Source organism: Ammospiza caudacuta, chromosome 1 (genome assembly GCF_027887145.1).
Source record: "Ammospiza caudacuta isolate bAmmCau1 chromosome 1, bAmmCau1.pri, whole genome shotgun sequence".
Taxonomy (NCBI): Eukaryota; Metazoa; Chordata; class Aves; order Passeriformes; family Passerellidae; genus Ammospiza; species Ammospiza caudacuta.
In genome coordinates, this window is record NC_080593.1 from 74,372,445 (window position 1) to 74,388,489 (window position 16,045).

Genomic DNA, 16,045 nt, shown 5'->3' on the forward strand with positions numbered 1-16,045 from the left:
CAGTGGCTCCAGAACTTTGTTCACATATTGTTTTCCCATTCTTTTCGAAAACTATCAACTCCAGAAGTCCTTGTGCTGTTTCTAAAATTCTAAGTTTATATTTGTTCTCTCTCCACTCTCCTTTATAGTGTCACCATTTAAGTATTGCTGTGTGGTACAGAATGAATGTCAAGGAGTCCCCATTTATAAGGGGTATAGATTTGAAGTGCTAATATGCCAGCTATTGACATTTCTAAAGAATACTACTGATTGATATTCTGCAGCCCAGAAGCATCTTTTAAACACTAGAGGAAAGGGTATACATCAACAGCAGCAGTACTCAAACATAACATTCTGACAGCATGGGATAACAGAGATTATTTCTCCTTCAAGTCAGTGAAAATTCAGTTTTAAACCTAAGGGTACATGAGACCTCTGAAGAGTTACTTTCTTAGATTTTAATTTCTCTCACACTGTCCTTTTTTTTTACCAGCAGACAAACATCATCAGCACTGTACATTTTCTGCTGCAGTTATATTGACTCCTAGCATTCTGTATTTGCTAATCTATTGCTTTTTCCTTAAATACTCTCTGAATAACTGTTTTGTCAACCCCATCCTTAAGGGCACACAAAATCCAAACAAATCATCAAATCCAATCTGCGGAGCTATGGATAATAACAAAGCTAATTTCTTCTTGCTGCTAGACTGAGAAGACTGTCCTTGCTCCACACCTCCTAACCATAGGTCACATATCTGTGAATTGCAGACAAGATTATTGTAATAATTTCTTCCTAATCCTGTTCCCTTTGTTCCTATGATGAACTGCCTGGATGCAGCACCTGCCATCACAGACAACCATGTCATATAATCCCTTTCATAAACTTAATCAAGTCATTTAAAAAGTACTTAGGCTTCTTGATCTGGCTATTGCTATTTTGCTGAAAACCATCACAGATCTTTTTGTTAGAATTTGTCTTATATTTTGATCCTTGTTTAGTTCAAAGCCATTTTTTTACCCAATTGATCTCTTGCCCAGTATTGTGTACTGGTAAATAAGATGAAATGATAAGCATGAAATAGGAAAATAAGCTCTTTAAATTAAGAACAGTCAGAACCATTGTATTCATATTGTGTTATACTAAAACCTGCTCCTTGAAAACCTGCTGGATAGGGTGTCCTCTCTGTTTGTGGGGTCCTGAGATTAGCTTACATATATCTGTCTGTACCACATGGATTTTAAAAGTGTAACCTGTAGAAACACACATGGGACAAGAATCACATGCATTTTATACTAAACCAGCTTAGTGGATTCTGAAGTAGAAATATTTTTTCTTGCTCTATAGGAACAACTACACTTAGATTTCATGGAATCGTATCTTTTATTTTCATTGCATTTTTTATAACCATCCTATGAAGAATTAATATATACATATTAATTTAGAATAACTATCTTTTAATAGAATCATTGTGCCCTACTTTTTAAGTACAATATGTCTCTTTTATACAGCTGAATTTTATCTCTTTTCTATTATTCACCTCTTTGAGATTATCTGTTTACAACTTCACTCTGAATTGGTGCTTGCATTCAGTAAAATGTGTTGTAATCTTATTTTTCTCTCTACTTTATAAGATTGGCCTATCCCTCTCCTTGTTTAAAAATAAGTTTTTATTCATAATCATGTTGAAGGCTTTATGGAAATTCTAATAGATAAGATGACTGCAAAACAGTCCATCTTCTCTAAGAAAGATGTAAGGTCACTCTAATGCTATTTTGCTAATAGTCATGTCAAACATGTCAAGGTTTTTTCATTTGAGTGAATTCCTAAAATAATTATTTCCTTTTAGATTTATTTTAATTGAATAGCCAAGGTCATTTTAAAAGTCCTGGAGCTGCCTAAGTAATTTTCTTTCATTTCCATTCAAGCAATATAACTACTGAGTATCAATACTTTTTTTTTTCATCAACACTTTATTTGTTCCATACTGGCTTGTCAAAAAAAAAAAAAAATCACTACCATCTAGAAGATAACATAGAATAGAATAGAATGGAATAGAATAAAATAAAACAGAATTTAAAAATTTAGTTTGAAAAATACCTCTAAAATCATGGAGCTAAATCATTAACCCAGCACTGCCAAGTCTTCCGCTAAACTGCATCCCTGCATGCCATGTCTACACTTCTTTTAAGACGTCCAGGTTTGGTGACTCCACCCCTTCCCTGGGCAGCATGTTTCAATGTACAACCACCCTTTCCATGAAGAAACTTTTCCTAATATCTAAACGAAACTTCTCCTGGATCAATATGAGACTGTTTCTTCTTGTCCTTTCATTTGCTATACGAGAGAAAAGGCCAACCCCCACCTGACTACAGCCTCCATTTACACAGTTGTAGAGAGCACTAAAGTGTCCCCTGAGCCTCCTTTTCTTCAGGCTAAGCACCCCCAGCTCCCTCTGCTGCTCCTCATCAGACTTGTGCTCCAGACCCTTCATCAACTCTACTGCCCTTCTCTGGACACACTCCAGCACCTCAATGTCACTCTGGTAGTGAGAGCCCCAGAACACAACAGAGGATTTGAGTATGGCCTCACAAGTGCCCAAAACGGGGGGATGATAACTGCCCTTGTCCTGCTGGCCACACTGTTTTTGATCCATGCCAAGATGCCACTGGCCTTGGCAACCTGGGCACACACTGGCTTGTGTTCAGCTGACTGTGATGATGTTCAAGATTAACTGCTCCATAATTTTCAAGGTCAGGCTGACAAACTTCTTCTAGATGGGCATCACATTAGTCAACTCAGTCAACTGGAATCTCCCCAATTAACCAGGGCTGCAAGTAAATTCTCCGTGATCACTTCTGTCAGCTTCCTCGGATGGATCCCATTCATCCCCTCGAACTTGTACATGTCTAGATGATGCAGCAGGTTGCTGACCTTCTCTGATTGGATTATAGAGGCTTCATTTTACTCCCTGTCTCTGTCTTCTAGATTAGGGGCTGGATAACCTGAGAAAAATTAGTCTGGCTGTTAAAGACTAAGACAAGGCACTAATTACCTCAGCCTTTTCCTCATCCTTTGCAAATGTTTCCTTCTCCATCCAATAAAGGATGAAGATTCTCCATGTGTCTCCTTTGATTGCTGACATATTTGTAGGAAAATTTTTTGCCTGTTCTATCAGTAGCCAGATTAGATTCTAGTTAGCTTTTACCCTTCTAATTTACTCTCTACATAACCTCACAAGATCCTTCTGAATAATCCTTCTGAATGAGCCACCCCTTTCTCCAAAAGTCACAAAATAACCTTCCATTTTTTCTTGAATTTCAAAAAAGGCTGTCTGTTAAGCCCAGCAAGTCTACTTTCCCACCAGCTCTTTTTCTGGCACGTGTATCTTTAAGATTTCTTTTTGAAGAACATGCAGCCTGGCTGAATTCTTTTGCCCTTCAGGACTGTTTTCCAAGGAATTCTGTCAACCGGGCTCCTTAGCAGGCCAAAGTGTGCCCTCAGGAAATCCAAGGTGACAGTTCTGCTGACTCCTGTCCTTACTTCTCAAAGAACCAAAAATTCTACCATTTCATGATCGCTGTGCTCAAGACTGCCTCCAACCATCATATCACCCAGAAGTCTTGTCCTGTTCACAAACCACCAGCCCACTAGGACACCTTCCCTATCTGGCTTACTCAACAGCTGTGTCAGATGTTTTTCCTTCCCCTGAAACCTAAATTCCTCTGAGTTTTAGTAGTTCTGATTTGGAAAAGAATCAAGAATCTTTTACATGTAAGTTGTTAGTATCTAGTCAAGATGATTTCATGATAGCTATTACATACATAATGTTACCAGGGTAAACGTTAATTTTAGGATTAGGTAGGAATACTATAAATGGTTATCTTACTTCATAAAAAAAAAGGGTTATAGCTCTTATAACTTATTCTTCTACTTGATCTGCTTGTAAAGCTGTTTTATTTTTTTCCCCATGTTAGAGATATTACCAGCACCTACTGTTTTATTTAAGTTTTAAAAAAGAACTGCATTAGTTTTGATGACCAAGAATATTGAGACAACACTTTTATAGCACTTTTTTGTCAGCTATATACAGTGGAGAAATAATTACCAATATTGTTGCAATTTTCAGTAGCATTAATCTCTCTAGTAAAATAGAGAAGTCTGTATTTATCTTCAACCCTTGAGTCTTGTGAAGAACTCTCAGAAGACCAACAAAATAAAACTGCTTCTCTAATCTTTCCCTAAAGTAGCTTTGATAAAAATAAGTTTCTCTTTGCTCCATGCTGTCTGATTCCATTTCTTTACAATTTATCATTTCATTAACCAACAATACGATCCTACCTTCCCAGCTTCATTATTCATTCCTGAGTATCACACATAGCTTTAAATAAGAGTGTTGAAGTCATGTTATTAGATACTGTAGTCATCAGTGAAAGCACATATATCAATGTAAAATACACACAGAATGGAAGCTTAGTGGTCAGAACTGGTCAAAATTAATTAAAATATAAAGGAGTTGTAAGAAACTGGAGTTTAGGGATGAGAAGGTAAGCATAAACACAGGAAAATAACAATTCAATAATAAAAAAAGTTATGGTCATAAAAGGATCGCTCAAGTACAGCCTATGCAATCCATTAAAAAGAAAAAATTCAAAAATTATTTCTATATTGATATGTATCAGTAGTTTTACAGTTGTAGCTGTTTGTTGCTCACAGACTTTTCCTTAAATCCATCCTCAAATATTTTTTAGCCTGTAGTTCATAAAAAGAAGTTAAGAAATTAATGGAATTTACCTGACAATACAATAGATTCTGCATCATAATTTAGGCAGGAATTATTAATCTTCTACTACCAAATCATATTTTAATTCAGAACAACCAACATCAAAACAGGAATCACTCGATCAAATGCATTTATTTCTGTGATGCTTAGGCTAATTACCCTAACAAGCCACTGAATATCTTCAGCATCAGCGTCCCCCAGAGCCTTGGATGGCTCTTCAGACACACGGCATCATTTCGGACCACAAATACAGCCCAGACACACATAAGTTTCAAAACAGATATTATCAACATTGCATCATCCAATTGTTTAACACCAATAATTTAACCCTCAGTTTGGGTTTCCATAACACAGCTCAGAGCCTGCATTTCCAGGTTCAACTCCTCAATTCTGTTGCTGCCTGCCCTCAACAAGTGCACTTCTGCCATGCTTCTGCTGCATCCTCCACTGCTGGCCTGGCATCTCAGGTGGCCTCCTGAACTAATGAAGAATGCCAGGGGACAATCTTGCCCCAGCTATTCACCTAGGTTCTGGACTAAGATTTTTTAAAGAATACATGTTGCTTTATCCATCATGCTACCAAAATCAAAATGTTCACTCTAAGTCACCAAGTATTTTCCAGCCTCTAGATAACTTACTGGATACTTAGGATGTGCTAATGGGCGTTGCCCTGGTCTAAAATCAACAGCCTAGAAATAATTTGCAGGGCTCTTTTGACTGTAAAATTTATGATTTAGAGACTGAACACACTATCTTCAACTTCTCTATGGAGGCACTCAACAATCTTGCTCAAAACTAACCCATCAACCCATCACAGGTCATCCACTCTCCTTAGGATACGAGTACAATGGACAGCATCCTAATTTTACGCTCTTTAGAATTCTTAGAATAATCCCCAAATACTCAAAAGATACTGTTTGGAGAAAAATACCATAAAACCTGTATTGCACGACTTTAAATACACAGTTCGTGTAGCTCTAAAGCTAATAATTCCATAGCTATATAAATAACTCGTACATTAATAAAATAATAGCTTAAATACAGGAAAAACAGTTTAAATATGGAAAGATACTGGGGTTTTCCTTTTCACACAAATAAATCAAGATTACATAGAATGTTTCTGCAATCTTTCTGCAATCTTAGAACTGGAGTAATCCTTGAAATTAGAAAGCTAATTCCAGCTTCATCTACTTTCAGAAATAATCTGTGCATGATGCTAAAACATACATTTAAAGGCTAAGAAAAGCTTTGTAAGTATGCCTTATTTAAATTTTCTTATTATTTTGAGTTGAGGTAAGTTTCTGTTGAGGTAGACCTTAATCTAGATCGTAGTCACCTGTGGCTTCTGAAAACTTATTCACATATTTTGTGGCCAAGTTCCTTGGTTAGTTACCTTGCTGTACTTGCTGTTTAACTAGATGTTCCAATTAAAGCCATAGAAGAATTTTGTATAAAATAATATTATACATGATATATTATATATACAATATATATTATATTTAGATCTATTATATAAATCCTTTACATGTAAAGAAATGGCAGTAATGACATTCAGGCTGAAAAGCAGGTGCATCAAATATATTATCACAAACTAGATTATAACATGTGACTTGGTGTGAATAGTGGGCAATGCACAGTAATGATGTCCCTGGACATCAAAGGGAAAATAAGAAAAAGAAATAGAGATTATATGCCCCAGCCTCCAACCCCCCATATTCCATGTTCCGCAGAAGAAATGAACTGAAATTTTCTTTCACTTTCTCCTAAACAAAATCTCAGTTTTTAAAAACCAACAGAGGATTCCTCATTTTATTCAAGGATGTACAAATAAGGCCCTTAGTTTTCCCATTTAGTGTTCAGCAAGGGTAATTATCTGAATTTGTACAGGGTATGCAAAACATTATTTTTTTAATATGGTTAAATTTTCTCTTCTTCTTAGTCATTGCAGCTGCATTTGCAAAGTAAAATAATTTCAAAAGGAATGAGAAAACACCAGCTTTCTCCTCCCACTTGTAAGATCAGTTACAGCTTAACCACACTATGTTAGAATGACATATGTCTGAATGACATTTTACCCATGTAGTACCAATTGTGAAGTAATAACTTCTCTGCCAGCAAGTCGGCATACATTTAGGGACACAGGAATTTTTACTGTATTGAATTAGGCATACTCATAAATTTTAGAAGGAGCAGGCCATATGTTTGAGGAATGAAGGACTACAATGAGCAATTCAGGAAAGACAATATAACTTGGTCTTATTATATTTTTTTCATTTGCTGATTAGCTTAGAGGGCAGGCTTACACTTTGGCCAGATTATATTTGTCTTTGAGTTAATTTGAAGGTATGTAATTGCCTAGCTGGCTTGAGAGTTCAGTGCTACAGTGGGAGATGAATGTGCTTTTCCTTCAATTTGCATTTTGCAGGAAATGATATAGTTTGTGGTTTGCTTGGGATTTTTATTCTTCATGTCAATTTATATGTAACATTTACAGAGAGCTTCAGAATGTTGGTGAATTATTTTTGTGTCAGCAGTTAACTGATCTTTTAAATAGAAGTTATTATCTAAATTACACCAATCTTAGGCACTTATTGTGATATTTTTTTCATATATAGCTGAGCATATAAGTGAACATATAACTGCTTTATTAGAGCAGGAAAAAGAGTGTACAGGGAGTCTTCACATACTTATGATTGACACCATTTAGTGGGTGCTTAGTGCCATATATCCTTTTAAAGTCTCCTTCCACAGAGTTAATAGCACATTCAAAATTATTGCAAACCCTTTTCATTGCTGAAATATTCAATGGCACCAAAAGTACCTTTGGCTTTTTCATGCCATACACTTTAAGATGAGTATGACACTTGAGTCATGCTTAAATCTACACTCTAACCATGAAAGATGAAGAAAAACATTTTAATTTTCTCAAGATGGTGAATCATACAGCTGCCTTTGCTTTTTTCCCTTTTTCATGCTTGTTTTTTTCCCCTTTCATACTTGTCTTTTTTTCCATTTTTCATACTGGTTCTTTGACAAAAGTTTAATTAATATTTATTATATAAATTGATATTTGTAATATAAAGAGAGGGGCAACATTAAAACACTTTTTTATTGGAAAAAAGCAACAATAGCCATGAACACTAAAAGATTTACAAAACAAAGCCTTCTTTCCCAAAGTTTTTTTTCCTTTGTTTCCTATATGTCATTCAAACCATAGCCTGCTCCTTTAAGCCCCACATTATTTATGCTGAATTCTTTGAAGTTCCCAAACCTTGTATTTGTGTATCACATGAGCATTCCTGTCTCAGCATTCGTGTCCTGATAAATTATCTCTCAATCCTTCATTTCAGTAATGGTTCTACAAATGCCACCAGAGGTCTTTGGAGTGCCACCAAAATCCTCATACCTCCCCTCCCTTCCCCTCCTGTCTCCTTTATTTCGAGGTGTTTCCTTTCCTCTATTCTTGTTCACCACACAGGTAACATTTGCAAATATAAATGGATTCAAGTCTAATTCCAGATGCAGTTTAGCATTTGTCATTAATTTCTTATAACAGACTCATTTATTTTTAACATTTATGGTCATTTTGTCATACAGATTCTGGAACAAGTTAGTGTAACCCTAGAGTAACTGATACAAAATTTAATATTTTCTTTATATTTATATTAAGAACAATAAACCTTTTATGCTAATAATACAATATATGGCCAAAGAGTATTACTAAGTAGCCTGGCAAATTATTGGTTCCTTTAATTTCCATGATTTAAATGTGGTTTTTTGACATTTCATATGGGTCAGGTACTTTATACTATTAATATTCTGAAGTGCTTCTGCAACCTTTACTCCCTGCATGGTTTATATCATTCTTCAGGTTAGCTCAAAGTTTTTGGCACCTTTTTCAGATTACTGAGAATCCATTACTTTTTCAAAATTTTTCAAAATTATTTTTTAAATTTAAATGAGATTCAATTAATAATTTATTTACAATATAGCATGCTCACTTCTAGTATAGGTGAATTCATAGATTTCTCATAGTAACTAGTAAGAGTATATTTATCCCCCTTTAGGTCTTCCTACTTAGTGAATAAATTTATCACTGTCTGCATCTTTTTTCTTCTCCTGCATGTTATATTGTGCCAGTGTAACATTATTTCAGCTAATAGCTGTCTGTACCTTCACACATCTCCAATAAAGGTGCTTCTAGTGTGCACTTTACTCACTTAGCTTTGATAAAATTCCAAACTTCTTTCAGTCTCTGTTTCTACAAATCCCTGCCTACGAGGGTAGATCACTGTATTGCTTTGAGGAGATTGTCCTTAAGAATGAAATCCCTGGGAGGACAAGACCTTTTAGGGGAAGCTTCTGGCCAGTTCCCAAGTCTGCTGCCCTGAAGGGTCTTTTTTCTGCTATTTATTTACTCCTGTTTACCTCAGAATTTAAAATTGTACAATGGCATTTTCCCGGCAGCAAAGGATGCCATCGATCTTAAAACCCATGGCCACTTTTCTTTGGCATGAACAGTAGATGCAGCAGGGCACTTTCTCTAGTATGGCCATCCAAAACCTGCATCAAAAATTGATCCTGACAGACTCCAGAAATTCTACCCTCTCCAAGTTTTCCTGTCAGCAAATGTCAGGTAAAGTCCTTCCCGTGATCCAGGATGTGTTATTATTGTAAGGCTATTTTAAAGGAGGCTTTGCCCCTCTGTTCTCAAGTGGCAATCTGTTGCAAATGTTCACAGCCATTGCCCCCTTTTGGCCTCCACTCTGATCACATTACACAAGCTCCCAAATTATCTGTTGCCCATTCCACAGCAGGGTTCTGTACATTTATGTCGGGCTGACTCTGGCCAGCAGCTAAGTCCCTACCCAGTCACTCACTCACAGGTGGCAGGGTAGAAGAGAGGATCAGAAGGGTAAAAGCAAGGAAAACCAGTGGGTTGAGATAAAAGGCAAAGATGCATACGCAAGAAAAATATAAAAAGGAATTCATTCACTACTTTCCCTTGTCAGACAGATGTCCTGCTGTTTCCTAGTTGGGAAGACCAACAACATTACCATAAATGTCTCACCTTCCTTCTCCATTCCTTGAGATTTTACTGTTGAGCATGACAACATATGGTATGGAATACCCTTTTACACAGTTCAGGTCATTTCTGATGGCTTCATCTGCCTCAAAATTTTCATGCATTCCCAGTCTACCCATTGGGGAAGAGTGAGGAAAAGCCTTGGTGCTATGAAACTGCTGTTTAGAAACAGGTGAAACATTGGCAGGTTATCAACATTTGTAGTCACAATTCTAAAATATAGCACCAGGCAGGCTCTTATGAACAAAAATACCTCTATCCCAATCAGATCCTGCATTTGAGACAACAAGAGCTCTGTAACCAGATTTCTCAGATTGTAGCTGTATGGCTCAGCATCAACACCTATTTTCTCTTTACATCCCATGCTGTATATTTTCTACACTGATATTTGAGATACGAATCCAACCATAAGTTGAAGGAGGAATTATGGAAATGTGATCATCTCCCTCAGCTGGTAAGCAAACTACTTTCTGAAGATATTCTCATTCCACTTTGCCAGAAGAATCCCAACACAATGCACTAGCACATCTTCCAATGTCAGGCTGACACTGATGTGCAGGATGCATCCCTTCCTACTTGAGCCTTCTCCACTAGGAAAACACAACTGGACCCTAATACCTTTCATTGTGGCACATCCCTCCCCATGCCTATATTTCACTCAAGATCTTCCTTATAGTGTTCCCAAGGATGAGCAATGAATCAGTATTTATCATTATTACACCATGCTTAGATAATGTATGTGAACTCCAGTTGTGGATTTTGTGCTAGTCAGCTCATATAAAAAGTTTAAAGATGAAAGATTGGTTTAAGAGAAGAAAATAAGAAAGAAATATAAAGATAGATGGGGAAACAGAAAGAAAAAATAGAGAACAATTATTCACCATGATACAGCCTGATCCGTGCAAATAAAGCAACTTGAAACATTGTAAACTCTATATTTCTTTGTGTGATTTTAGAAGAGTAGTGAGAAATCATTTGAAAGACAATAATACAAAAAATGCATAGATGGGGCAGCCCCTTCAAAGTGGAGGGTGGCATGCATGATAAAAGGAAAGAATTTTCATGATTGAAATATAGGCATACTGGAACAAAGATTCCTTTCTATGGCTGAAAGGGGACTGAGAGATGGGCAAAAAGACACTAAGCTAGGAAGGATAAAGTTGAAGCTTAACTGATTATAGAAGACATATCAGTGAATGGTTCCAGTAGAATTTTTAACGTGCCCAGAGTAAAATATCAAGAAAAAAAAATGTTTGCAACAACATTCTGAGTGAACAAGCATGGAGAAAGTTTTATTTGCTATGGCTGCAGGAATCGTTTTAAAAACAAGACACAATCAGAAGTAACAGTATGAACAAAAGTTTTAGTTACATGTGTGAAGACAAAAGCCTTTAGTGAAGTAATATCACCTTTCTTATCCCTATCAAATACACTGATTTAAAACTAGTGTTTGAGGTGAAACGACTGCAGCCTAGACTGATGGATAGCAATGTTTTTAAAGAGATGTGTAGATGTTACATTATCACTACGTAACTGTTCGACTGTAGGGTAGAAAGTCTATAATTCATGCACATAAACAAATTACTTTTAGCCATTGTGTGTATTAATATTATGCATTTTATTGATGCCTGAAAATCCTATGATTTGTAACATTTTGAGATATAATGTAAGATTTAAAAAAACCTCGGTGGACTAAATACATACAGTAGCCATGTTTTCTGTGCATAAGAATGTAATTTTGTAATTTCAACTTATAATTATTTTCAAGAAATATTTTACTGAAGTATCGATAACCAACCATTTTTTTAAATATTTTTCAGTATTTCCAAATTCTAGCATCAAGGATCATTTTTTGGGCCAAACATTATGTCGCAGCCTGCAAATTAGCACATTTTTACTGCAGTATTAAAAATTAGCATAACTGTCCTTCAAATTAAGTAGGTACATAGTCCTGGGTTCTTCCAAGAAATCTTTAAAATTTTTACTATTATAACTCATTAATAGTAAATACTTTCACCATAGAAAAACCTGGGGAATTACAGTGTTTTGAAAGGTTTTACACACAAATAACTACCTACCTATTGGAGGTAGTTGCAAGGGATTACTCTTTTCTATACATTAAGATGAACTTCCAGAGTCTTGCACAGTAGAGTGTTTATTTTATTTTTGTAGCAATGATCATTGCTATAATGGGGAGGGCAGAAGTTCCAGTGTGACTTCTACCTTTTGTGTATATATGGGCTGCTATGGAAGCCTATCCATCAGCAGTCAAGGCTTTTGACTCTTCCACCCCAGCAATCAAGAAACTCTGAATAAGAGGTAACAAACCCCACAGAGTACTATATGGAATAGAAAGACTTAATAACGTCTCTGTAGACTCCTAAAACCATGGCTATGTGAGCAGTGATTTAGAAGCAACCTATCTAAAGAAAACAGAAAATATCCAAGAAAGTTCAAGCTATGACTTTCCCAGAAGTCAGTGAGCCAGTAAGTATTAGACCTTTGTGAAAAGGGACCTGCACTTATCTGCGGAAATGTAATTTGAAATACTTGTTTTGGTGTGCTTTATCACATTGATGGTGTTTTCAGTAACATTACTGTGTTTACGATCCCTCATGTGACAAGACGCAGAATAGCAAAAAGGAGATGAGGTCTTGGCAACCTAATTCAGAATGTCTGGAGAGTATGAAAACAGCATAAAGCCTCTATTCTAAAGATGATGATTATTTCTGCATTCACAGGCATGGATTTGAATTTAGCTAGCTGGGCAAATATGTTCTGTGCAGATTCTGTATTATGTGTTTTCAATTTAATTTGGGCAGCATTCAGGTGTCGTTACATTTAAGAAAACCTATAAAATATGTAAAATATGCTTATGTGTACAAAATTTTACTAGTGTGTTGGTAAATAGTGTATACTCACTTCCAGCAGCTCCAGAGGCCCCAGCCCAGACAGAAATGTAATGGTACTTCTCACTGAATGAAATTTAGCATTTATAGACCCTAAAGAACAGCTCCTTAATATATTTAATGCATGTCAGTGGAATTTTAGGGTGGATTTTAATGGTTTTTAATTTGAAGACTTGTTGTAGTATGCTAATACTGCAACAAAATGACAAATGATACCTGTAGCAGCTGCTTTCCTCAGCAGTAGCTCTGAGCTATGGAGATTTTTCTGACACAGATCAGCTCTGTGTCCTCATTTCCACACCCTATACTAGCAAAATGAGGACACTAGGGTGTCCTCATTTCCACACCCTAGACTAGCAAAATGTATATTTGACAATCAGCATCTGCTCAAGTCTTGCTGATTTGACTTGAAAGTTTTCTCTATAAAAGCTGTAGCAAGGATATGATCTGCTTAAGTAGAAGTACTAACAGAAATGTTTGGTTTGTTCATGTGTCTGAGTACAGACCAATGGCTTTGAAAGTTTCATGCAGGAATCTCTGAGCCACATCTTGGCTGCTTCTGACACCTAGGCTACCTAGATTAAATATAAAATGATTTAGCCCATACAAGCTAAAAGAATACTTTTATTTAGCTTAATTCAAAGGTAAACTGAGTATGAAAATGTCCTGTAAAGAGTAGGGGCTGATAAAAAACAGACTTCAGAATTAAAAATAGAGAAATGACACAGACTTCTCCAGGAGACTGAAAGACAGGTGATTATTTGAATTTTGCAAGAAATACTTTATCCTTCTATTTACCCAACAACAATTTACCATTGTTCATTGTTTTTCTTAAAGAGGTGGTGACCAGAAGATTTGTTATATGGATGCCATCATCAGACTGTAGCTAGAGCACTGCTGATGCTACTGATTGAAGGGATGCAAGTGTAATTCTCATGCAATCTTGACCCTCTTGATTGTGTCTCTATTTTGTTTTTGGCACATCTGTGGGGCTGCATAGTAAACTCTCTGGAGAAAGTTTTACTTTTGCTAATATCTATACAATGCTCAGAAATATATGTTCTCAGTACAGTTTGGTAACATAATTTCCAATGTTAATTCTAGGAAGAGTGTAGGCAACATTTAAGAAATTGAATATGCAGATGCTGAGCCACTGTATTCCTTGTAACCATGACCTCTTCTGTCAGACCTACAATACTTTTTACTAGATATTCAGCACATGGCATTTTATGAAGTTGCACTTTGCTTTGTCCAGCAGTGACTAAGAGACTGTTCTGCTCCCAACAGTATTTGTAATAGATTTTATTTCAGAAATAGTGAAATTGCTTAAATCCTGGTATTCTCATATGTGATACTGTCTCCCATGATATTCTCATAAGTAAGCTCCAGAAGTGTGGGCTGGACAAGTGGATGGTGAAGTGATTTGAGAACTGGCTGAATGACAAAGCTCAGAGAGTCGTGATCAGTGGAAGTGTCTGGTTGGAAGTTTGTGACTAGTGGTGCTGCCTAAGGTTCAGTACTGGGCAAAGTGTTGTTTAATGTATTCATCAATGACCTGGATGAAGGGGCAGGGGCTTCCTCAGCAAGTTCACTGATGGCACAAAGCTGGGAGGAGTGGCTGATACCCCAGAGGGCTGTGCAGCCCCTCAGAGGGACAGATCGAAGAGATGACCAAAGAAGAACTGTTTGTAACTCAACAAAGGCAAACACAGGGTCTTGCCCTGGGGAGGAATAACCACACCAGGACAAGCTGGGGGCTGACCTGCTGTAGAGCAGCTCTGCAGAGAAGGACTTGGGGGTCCTGACTGAAAACAAGCTGTCCATGAGCCAGCTGTCTGTCCTTGTGGCCAGGAAGGCCAAAGGTATCCTGGGGTACATTAGAAGAGCATTGTTGCCAGCAGGTTGAGGGAGGTGACCCAGACCCTCTGCTCAGCCCTGGTGGGGCCACAACTGGAGAGCTGGGTCCAGTTCTGGGCTCCTCAGTTCAAGAGACAAGAGAGCTTTTGGAGAGGGTCCAGCAAAGGATTGTGAAAATTATTAGAGAACTGGAGCATTTCTATTGCAAAGGAAAGCTGACAGAACCTGGCCTGTTCAGGCTTGAGAAGGGAAAACTGAGAGGGAACCTCTTCAATGTCTATAAGTATGTGAAAGAAGGGTGTCAAGAGGATGGATTCAGGCTCTTCTCAGTGATACCAAGCAACAGGACATAAGGCAAGAGGCACAAACTGTTATGGAGAAAAGCAGGGAGTTCCACTTGAACATGAGGAAGAACTTCTTTTCTTTATGAGTGTCAGCACTAGAACGTGATGCCCAGAGAGATTGTGGAGTCTCCTTCTGTGGAGATGCTCAAAAGCCATCTGGACACAACTCTGATTAACACTCTCTAGGAGACCCTGCTCAAGCACAGAGGCTGAACTGGGTGACCACTATTTGTGCCCTCCAACCTTATCCATTCTGTCATTCTGTGGTTCCTGAACAACAGCCAAATACCCAATGAAGGCCATGCACACCCAGCCTCAGTTGTCAGTATTAGAAATTAACCAGGGCACCACATATTGTGTTGTCAAAGGAGCACCTTTTTCTTGCAGTAGGATTTTCAAAGCTACTCAAAATAAATATGGCTTTATGACACATCTTTAAAAAAGCAAAGGATCTATTCCGTTCAATTCAGTCAGAAACTCAATGCTCCAAAATTTATTAAATTGTTAGGTTGTGTAAGAAAGGGAAAGAAAGAAATAAGAACCAAGAAACTTCCAGCCTTAAGGTTGCTCCATAGTACTACTAATACAGAAATACTCTCTGTGTCTGGCTAGTCTAGAAGTGATTTCAATTTCTTTTTAGTCTATTTTGTAGTAAGAATGTATGTGCTAATAGTGACTCAACCCAGTATTGCACTCAGATGCAGTAGAATAAGAGCTTCCCCAGGGATGATATGAAAAACCTTGTCATGAACACAAAACTTGCTCATTAGTATAGCTTTGTCTTTTCAGTCAGGAGCTAATTATTGCTCTTACAATTGAATCATTTCCTCAACTTAGGTAAAATATTCAGCAGTATATATTGTATAAGGTCCTAAAAATTTGGCTACTAGTGTCTACAAATTGATTGTCATAATTATTTAACATCCACCCAAATGTGACGGTTCTTAATACAAAATTTACACAGAAGTAAAGAGAAGAAGTCTAGAGAATGAAATTACTGACTCAAACATTGATCTCCAAGAAATCAAGAGAATCAAAGTCAGGTTAATATTTCATATTCAACTTAAATGTCATGAGCATCAATATGTA